This window comes from Lactuca sativa, chromosome 6 (genome assembly GCF_002870075.4).
Source record: "Lactuca sativa cultivar Salinas chromosome 6, Lsat_Salinas_v11, whole genome shotgun sequence".
Taxonomy (NCBI): domain Eukaryota; kingdom Viridiplantae; phylum Streptophyta; class Magnoliopsida; order Asterales; family Asteraceae; genus Lactuca; species Lactuca sativa.
In genome coordinates this window covers 3,928,448-3,938,788 of record NC_056628.2, presented here as the reverse complement: position 1 = coordinate 3,938,788, position 10,341 = coordinate 3,928,448, and the positions used below count along the sequence as shown (strand labels likewise).

The 10,341-nt window shown below is 35.0% G+C and overlaps 1 non-coding gene across 1 annotated transcript; it reads right to left on the bottom strand.

Annotated features, from left to right (window-relative positions):
• Positions 1 to 243: 243 nt before the first annotated feature.
• TRNAI-AAU (transfer RNA isoleucine (anticodon AAU)) lies at positions 244 to 317 on the bottom strand. The gene has a single exon. It is a non-coding gene; the product is annotated as a tRNA-Ile (tRNA).
• Positions 318 to 10,341: the final 10,024 nt, after the last annotated feature.

Here is a 10,341-nt window from a genome sequence, read left to right as displayed (position 1 = left end):
TCAACCTCAGCTATGTTCCATGTTCCAGATATCAATTTTTAATTCTACAAAAAAAATCAATATTAAATAAATGAGAACGCACAAATGTATATACAAAAAATGGGTCTCATTACGAAACTCCAACCTACATGGTTGGGTATAATGGTAATTGTCGTTGATAGTAAAGAATTCATTTCCATTCTTTTGCTTAAGGAAAATATATTCCATCTTAAAGGAATTGAAATAAAATTATTTCTAAAAATCTGGCCCATGCAGGTCTCGAACCTGCGACCTTCACGTTATTAGCACGACGCTCTAACCAGCTGAGCTAATAGGCCTTGTGATCGTTCACTGAAAATCATCAAAACAATCAGTATTTTGGAATCTTTTACACCGAAGTCTCATATCAGAGGCATTTTAGCAACAGAGATTAACTTGTGATTTGTGAATAAAGTGTTCTAAGAAAATAAACATTGTATGTTTTTCTTACATCGAAATAAATGTTGTAATATCTGTAATTTTACAGGACAAATCATATACATCAATATTTAATATTAGGATTCATATCTTATCGAGTATGTGGTTTATGCAGAGTCATGATTATGAGATTATGGGTATGTGGCTTGGGTCGAATGGCCTGGCCATTGGAATAATATAACACATGACAATGTCACAATGTGTTTGGATATTGACTATACTTTTGTTTTCATCACAAAAGGTTCATAAAAAGTTTAGTGAGAGGCCCCCCATATTGGGATAATGTGAGCTTCTGTCGTATAATAAAATTTATATATTTAAAGAGTTTTTTTTTTAGTTGCCTTCACATATAGATACTATAGGATCATAATGTGTTTGTAGGACTAAGCTCAACACATCACCTCACTTACATTCGTGAGTATCTTCTCATTTTATGCTTTATCATACATTTAAACTGTATTTTTTTTAAAGAAATATGAGTTTCACTTGTTCTAGCATGAATAATAAATTAATAAGCAGGTTAAACATACTAGTATTTAACACCAAGTGGGCCCTGTCGTAGTCGACAACTGTATTTCATGATATTTTTTTATGTCGTGACAACGGAAAATGACGTTATTTTGCAGATTGTATATATTGCTATCAAATATATACAAGATAATCCCTATAAAACAGGAAGGGATATTCATCAAATATTATATATAGACACAAATATACAAGTATAAATATCCAAGTAATAGCCCCCTCTATTTGAGTGGGAGGTTGCTAGGCCAATTGACATGGTAGTCTTTTAGTGAAGATATCGACATATTGGTAGGTGGACTAGATGTGAAGAATGTGAATGTATCCAAGAGCGACCTCCTTAGCTCCTCCTAAGTGAAATGTATATCTAACTCAATATGTTTGGTACATTAATGTTGTATATCTAGGGTTTCCAGATAGATAGACATCAGAGACGTTATTGCAGTAGACTAATGCGGCGCATTTGTAACATTTTAAAAATCATAAAAATTTAAAATTTTCAGAAACAACCATTATCTATAATTGTTTACGAAAAAAAGATCCATTGTTTCAAGAGTAAAGTCATATCAGAGTGTCCCAAAAATCAATATCATGAAAATAAGAAGATGTGCATGATCAGACCTTTGCTTTCTCACGATCCTCTGAAGTAGTCGAAACAATAAACTAAAACTGTAAGCCAAAGTTGAGTGAGTTCCCCCAAGGTACCAACACACAAACATATAACGATGCATATTGGGCCCACAACTAACCAACAAGATTACCCATGAGCCCACAGTATGAGTAGGGCTTGCCCTTCGGGCCCACAACCCATATATGGCTTGCTCATTAGCCCATATCATAAGTTTAGCTTGCCCTCGGGGCCCACAACTTATGTATGGCTTGCTTCCGGGTTTGTTGGCTACCACACAAAGCAGTATCACCTCAACCCAACCATACTATTGTTAGATTAGTGTCTAAGTCCATAACTATTTTGGTATGTACTTGACCCGATTATGAGCATGGTCCTTTTGGGTTGCCTCCACCATAGCAATATGTAGGATGAATTAAGGAGAGAGAGGTTTAAATATGATTTATTAATATATTATGAGAATAATATATTAAAGGGGAAATCATATTGTTTAATTAATATTAGTCAAGAATTAATTAAGAATTAATTTTGTGGCTAAAAGAGATTAATTAAATTTAGGGGACTGGACTGCAATTATTGGATAATTGAGTTATTGGGCTAAGGAATGCTAAAGGAACAAGGGGTGAACGAAATTATGATGGGAGCCCATCATATTTTCGTCCATGGCCTTATCCAGAAGGTTCCATGGACTGCTTAGAGTTTAAGCTGTCCATTAGGGTTTTGACTGAAACCCTAGCAGCCCTCACAAGTATATAAAGGACCCCTTAGGCCCCAAAAACGTGGGGAATTGATTCTCTAGGGTTTCTAGTCGTTTTTGGGCAGCCCCCTTTCTTCTCATCTTCATCCAAGTTGTATATGGTGTTTGTGACTCCATTAGAGGTGCAACACTTGAGGCACTAAGCTTTTGAAGCCAATCCAAGCAAGGAATTGATTGTTATTGCTATATAACAATCAAAGGTAATTCTATAAACCCTAATTCAGTTTATAATATGTTAGATCTAAGTTTATTAGTCTTGGATTCAAAGCATGTACAATAGAGGAACCTAGATCCAAGCATTAGGGTTTGTATGAGCACATAGGATTGTTTCTTATGCATAAAACCCATTAGTGGTATCAGAGCCTTGATTGGTTTCAGTTGTATGTGATGCTTAACTGTTTTGTTTGCTTAAAAACATTTTTTATTTGCCTCTGCCTGACACAACTCGACGAGTCAGTATCTGGACTCGGCGAGTTGGCCCTACTCGGCGAGTCAGTGCGTCAGGCAGAGGGTATTTCGGGATTTAGCTGCTGTTTTGACTTGGATTTGATGCTTAAATTGTTTTATGAAGCTAAAATCCGAATTTTATCTTAATTATATGTTTATCCTTGCCAAAACAATAGATAATTTCAAATCTTTTAAATATTGGTTGTTTATGTGATAAATATGGATTATTTAAAGTTATTTGGTAATTATCTAATGACTAAAATAAGATTAGGTCAAATGTAGATAATTATGAAATTAATTGTTTAATTTGAATTATTTGTTATTTGATCCCTAATGTTTTGAAATGTTTCAAAACTTGCCCTCAAGTTTTGGAATTTAAAAGTTGATTATAAGTTTAATTTTGAAATGTTAAATTCTAAAACCCTAGTAATTTGAAAAGTTCGAATCACACCCTTATAGTTTTGTTAATTAATTAAAGTGTATAATTAAAAGTGATTTAATAAACCCATAAAGTTTTTGGTTTACATTTAATTAAAAGTATAATTTACTAAGTTAAACCACCTAGTATTTTAAAAGTGTAAAATACACCCTATACTATATATAACATTAAAAGTCTAGTATTATATATGAGTAAACAGTCAGTCTTACCGTTAGTAGGCCTCATTCACGAAGCTGGTCTATAAGGGGTGTTTAAGGAAATTGCCTATAAAATGGCGATTGAATGGGTATCCACTCTTACCCACCGCACTCTTGACTAGTGGAGGGTCGTTAGCCGAACGGGTAGGATAGGACAAAAACCTTCCATTATAAGTATAATGAAGTACAAAGTAACTAAATGCTTTTTCAAATTCCCAAATCATAGTTACTTTAGGAAAAATGTGAAATTGTATGCTAATCCATAGAATTACACTTCGTACCCCTGTCAAACGTTACTGGAGCGTGTGTGGTTAACCGGCACACTAATTTGGGGATGACATTGGTAGCAAAGGGTGACTCGATGTTTGTCATAGATCAATGGAGCGTGTGTGGCTAACCGGCACATTGATTAGGTGATAGTAGCATTGGGTGCACCACGTGATTCGTATGGTTATTCACACCTTGTTTGTGATCCTCGGCATCCCAGTCACAAATAGTAGGGCATAATCGAGATTAAACATGTCATTGGAAAGTTCAATGAATCTCAAAAGTTCTAGGAGTTTCAATTCATTTAAAACTTAATCTTCCTTTTCGTTTTTCATGGTGGAAATTGGTAAATCGTTATTTACCTACCTTCAAATATTTTACAACTAGATTACGGCATCCCTTTTCTAGGTTGTAGAATATTGTGTTGGATCCTAGCTTGATGTTTCATTTGGGTGTTACATCAAGAATTCTAATCAACATAACTTGAATTTTCTCCCGTTTTGTAGATGTCTGAATCTTACAATGGTCTTCCCAAATCCTTTGGAACAAGCTTTCCAAATGAAGATGACGTTCCGAGATAGGACAAGGAAATGAGAGTCATGCTTCACTTCCTCCACCTCCTCCAATCGTTCTCCCTGACCCACAAGTTCAAAGGCTTGAAAAGTTCAAGCTCACTCAAGCCCTTTTGGCAAGTAAACACGAAGATGGGAAACCTGTGTGTGCACACGTCTTAGAGATGAAGTCACACATTGATAGGTTAAGCATGTTGGGTGTCGATATTTCAAGCGAGTTGGCTGCTAACTGGGTTCTTCAGTCACTTCCTGCATCATATAGTGAGTTCGTTAGAGAATACTATGTGATGGATCACGTCGTGACCCTCATTAATCTCACCTATTTGCTTATAGCTGTTGAATCAACAATGATTTGGCGTGCTGGTCAAGCAAACTTGTCTGGTGAATCAAACTCCCAAACTTCAATGGACACTGGCAACATTGGAAGTGCAGCAAGAACTAAGTCTGTGATTGTCCGATGTGCTGTGCCAAAGGAGTCCATTTGGTTTTATTGCCAAGAGAAGAGGCATTGGAGACGAAGCTGCCCTAACCACCTGAGAGATCTAAGAGATGGGAGAGTCAAGACGTATGGCTCTGCTTCAGGTAAAATCCATTATCTAACTCTTTTGAGTTCCTATTCTAGATTCTTAATACATGATGTGATAAGATTACATTTTGATGTTTTGTAGGATCGAAGAAAAGAGAGGAAGATTGAGGGAAGAAGTGAGCTGAATCTAATCATGAAGAAATGGATTTCGATCGCATTGCTTGAAGAATGAATTCTTGAGCTACTACTTGGAGTTAGAATAGATTGTTAAGAAATATGTAATAACATAGTTTTTCAATTGAATTGCATTGTAAGGACAAATTTTTTCCGCGATAAAATGAATTTTGATTTTATCTTATTTATTTATCCTTGCGATGGCATGTATGAAAAAAATTGATGTTTGAATGTTTCTATTATTAGCAACAATGGATTTGATTCTTAATTATGTTATTTGTGGACATATCAAAAGTTTACCAAATATGGAGAGTTTCTCATCACCCAAGTTTCAATTGGACAGAAACTTGGAATCATGCAACGTGTATTGTATGATGAATGAAAAACTTTCACATTTGGGAAATTTAGACTAATTCTTTGACAAAGTGTCAATTGAAGGACTAGGAGATCGAGTACACTAGGTCGTACGTTGATCAAGTCTACCACAAGAGTGACAAAGATATTCGTCATGATTTACTAAAGTTTAGTAAATATGGTTATACTTATAAGATTGAGTATAATTCTGAGTTAACTGAAATAGTTTCAATCAATAGCAGAACGAATAAGAAGAATCAAGAAGGCAGAAAGATAAAAGTTTCTCCATTCTAAGAAGAAGGGAGAGTACCTTTTATTGTGTTTTATGATGAAGTCTTAATGATTAAGAACCATATCTCAATTGATCCTCTAAGTGAGTCTTAGTGCATTTGCATGTCTAAGAAGAGGAATCGAGAATTGTAGAAATGGTTAAATCAAAGAGTCAATCATACTTCGTTCCAATATCAAGTCTTAGAGTCATACTCCAAGATTGTGACATTGAGTGACAAGTCTTAAGTAGGTTTATAACACTCATCAAATGTGGAATTTGGAAAAGTTTTCTTATTCTTGCACATTAGAAATTGGTAAGTTGTGATGTCCTGGATAAGACAAAAACCAACTAGGACCAATTTGTGAAGTGTTTTGTCTTGATAAGAACTACACTAACTCTTGAATATTTGCTTTGTCAAGAAATGTTTCTTGACAAGAGAATCTTATATGTCAAGGAGTCAGTGGGAGTCTTAATGGTCTTGAAAGGTTTCAAGAACAAATCAAGAATATACCTTATCGATCATCACTAGCACACGACTTGAGGTTTGCAACCTATCGTGCTGACATTATTTTGTTTTTGTGTCATTCTAATTGAGTTAATTGCGTATGTGAGTTCTATGAGTTCTCATTTGAATGCACACTAGAGCCTTAGTCGATGGAAAGTACATTAATATGTAAGGACAAGTTACTAAACTACTTGGAAGACATGGTGGGCACTCGTGTTACCATAAGGCAAGAAATCAAGATTAAGAAAGTTCAGTCCATATGAGTTTGGATTTGTCGCAAACCTTGGTTTTGGAAAATTCACATGGATAGGAACTCATACACCATAAAATCTAAGTGTCATAAGATTCCCTCCTTCATGAAAATGACTGTGAGGAAATGCTTTCACTAAAAGAGATTTTAAGAAGATAGCGATTGTGAAAATTATATTCTCAAAATTCGATTATGGTTACGGCATCCCTTTCCATAGTTCGAATTATGAGATTTGGCAATTAGTTTCAACATTTGGAACTTAGTAACATAAGTTTTGAATTGTTTAAACACACATATGAGCCATCTAAGACAAAGGTGTATAAGGTTAAGAATCCTAGATAAAGGCTTATCGAAGCATCTGGTATTAGAAATATGAATTTCAGAAATTCAATAGGCATTGTTTTCTGAAAGTTCATTTGTTTTCTGAATACATGTCAAAGCTAGTGGGAGCATAAGTGTTATGCTTATATGATAATAATCATCATGATATTGGGAGCATAAGTGTTACGCTTGTATGATTATTATGGCGAGTATTGCAAGTTAGCAATATTAATTATAGAAAAACAAAGATTCAATTTGCAAAGTTGCATGGGTTGAAAAGTTGTTTTAATATAATTAAGGGAGAGAATATTATACTTCGTTTCAAAATCTAAAGCTTAGATTGAGAAATTTTAATATTTTCAGTCAAAGGATACATTGTGTGTTCTTAAAATTCGATTATGATTACGGCATCCCTCTTCATAGTTCGAATTGTGAGAACATGACACATAAAATATTATGGCAAAAGATTGGTAAAGTATCATATCTTTATGTAAGACATTATGCATCGTGTCCCATACGCTTCGGGTATAGGATCGATTGCAAATGTTATAATATTTGACCATTCTAAAATTTTCCAAATGTCTAGCGCATTAAGTGGGAAAAGGATTAGAATCAGTTTTGACTAAAATAATTAAACAACTATCAAAGGACGATCCAAAGTTCGCTGAGGATTGGTCGCTTGTGAGTAGTTGGAAGTATGGTATTGGATGGACCATATTGACATTATTATGAATAGATAAGATTCTATTAAGAATGAGTTGTCATTTGGCAAATATGGAAATGTTTCCATATTGGAAGTTGGATGTTGAGAGTCTATGTCTAGATTAGAAACTTTTATGCAAGAAGGATGTTCAAAGGAATGTACTTTGAATGTGAGACTTCGCGTCTATGGAATTGTCTTGCAACAATTTCTGAGAGAGTACTTTGTAATTTCATTAGCCAAGTCTTGCTGACTTTTGTGCTATGACTTTATGAAAGGATCGTTGCATAAGATGTTAGAATCTAGCATATTCTAATAGTAGCAAAGAACCTTGTGTTCTTACACTAATGATAAGGATTGGGAATTGTGAAATGAGCATCATTGAAAAGGTTTTTCAATTGATCTATTTCACAAAGTAAGGACCATAGGAAACATAGTGTGCATGCTTTATGCATGGGACAACTATTGTTGTAATTTGAGTAATAAGTTGATTTTCTGAAACAGTAAACGATAATAATAAGTAATCAATATGGTGGTTAAATAGAAGTGTTTTATTTACTCTCACAAGTTTGAGGCCATATAGGATTAAGTATTATTATTATGTTTCAGTTTGCATGTTTTGACTTCCAGAATAACTAGGTTATTCAAACATCCACAGTCAGTCATACGTTGGGAGTAGGTATGAATAAAGACTGTCATGAATCTGTCTGTAGATTGTCTGAAGTGTTTAGACATAGCACAAGTTTGCTGCAGAGTTCATGAGTGATTTGATAAGATTAGAGTATTGGATTAAACCCACGCTCACTTGGATCACTTCATGGATTTATCACGAGTGATTAGTGAGACGATAATATTGTATATTCTTGAAACCGAGACATGTGAGTTGTTATTTGTTGGTCGATTGCACATTGATAATAAGTAAACGCACCAGTAACTTGGTGTTATAAAATTTATTGTTGTGTGTGATTCGATCAATAAATGCAAGCGAGCATTTGAGTCGAAGTTTATCCATTCCTTTTATCCAAAGTAGGATAAAAGCGATATTTATGGGCCTCTCGATGATTTAGTGATGACACCTAAGCGCTTGGCCAAGCCGGGACTAAGTTGATGTGTTCAATTGTAGTCTGTTGTCAGTCGTCATAAATCGGAAGTCGGGAAACAGTATAGAGAGAATGATTGAAATTCATGTCTTTTGTCTATACGATATCTTGAGAATGGAGGAATATATAATCCCTTATCTAGAGGACACGCTATCTGAAAAGATCAGAGTTGACAGCGGCTTTTGAAAGCTACGATTGCTAATCAGGTTCTGAAGTCATACGGAAAATAGTTATTAGACTTATCCAAGTGGGAGACTGTTGGATTAGTGTCTAAGTCCATAACTATTTTGGTATGTACTTGACCCGATTATGAGCATGGTCCTTTTGGGTTGCCTTCACCATAACAATATGTAGGATGAATTAAGGAGAGAGAGGTTTAAATATGATTTATTAATATATTATGAGAATAATATATTAAAGGGGAAATCATATTGTTTAATTAATATTAGTCAAGAATTAATTAAGAATTAATTTTGTGGCTAAAAGAGATTAATTAAATTTAGGGGACTGGACTGCAATTATTGGATAATTGAGTTATTGGGCTAAGGAATGCTAAAGGAACAAGGGGTGAACGAAATTATGATGGGAGCCCATCATATTTTCGTCCATGGCCTTATCCAGAAGGTTCCATGGATTGCTTAGAGTTTAAGCTGTCCATTAGGGTTTTGACTGAAACCCTAGCAGCCCTCACAAGTATATAAAGGACCCCTTAGGCCCCAAAAACGTGGGGAATTGATTCTCTAGGGTTTCTAGTCGTTTTTGGGAAGCCCCCTTTCTTCTCATCTTCATCCAAGTTGTATATGGTGTTTGTGACTCCATTAGAGGTGCAACACTTGAGGCACTAAGCTTTTGAAGCCAATCCAAGCAAGGAATTGATTGTTATTGCTATATAACAATCAAAGGTAATTCTATAAACCCTAATTCAGTTTATAATATGTTAGATCTAAGTTTATTAGTCTTGGATTCAAAGCATGTACAATAGAGGAACCTAGATCCAAGCATTAGGGTTTGTATGAGCACATAGGATTGTTTCTTATGCATAAAACCCATCAACTATGTCGACATATACATAACATATAACATATATCCAGCAAACAGATAAACATATAACCAATCATCAGACAAATAGGCAAATCTACATATCACTACCACATATCACATCCTATTTACCAAGATACCGATCTAACATACCATTATAACACATCAACATCCTCTATACCAGGATACATAATCTAGTGGGCTGACATTTGTGCGTTCGACCCACAAGTATAGTGAAGAAAAATCACCTCTCTGTCTGAAATGATAGCTGAATAAAGCTCTGCTTCAAATATCGGCTGTACTCGTCACCTGATCATCATATAGTGACCAATCTTAAATACAACTAAAAATACCCTTAGGTCAAACCTGGTCAAAGTCGAAAGTCAGACTTGGTCAACCCAACAGGTCGCCATGTCATGGCTGTAACGCCGGTATATCAGGGCTAGTCAATTTAGAGACGATAAACATAAAAAATCACTTTTTGATGGAAGATTATTTAGAAGGATTAATCTTAACTAAGCTGTAGTATATGTTACAAGGATTTCGTACATATAAAGAATGCCGAAATACGAGTTATAACGAAGAAGTTATGACCTGTCGAAGTTTCGCAACAGAACCGGCACGACACAGCGCGACGTCAATAGTGAATTTATGTTAAAGCGATATTTGGCCTTAGTGATCTAATGAAAGTCTTATAATACGTTAAACCGAGAGCGTGCGTAAAAAGAACGTCCAAATCCGACTTCGTATGAGGAAGTTATGATTTTCCGAAGTTTCGACTTAGCAGTATGCAACCCGAATACTCAATTTGAGATTG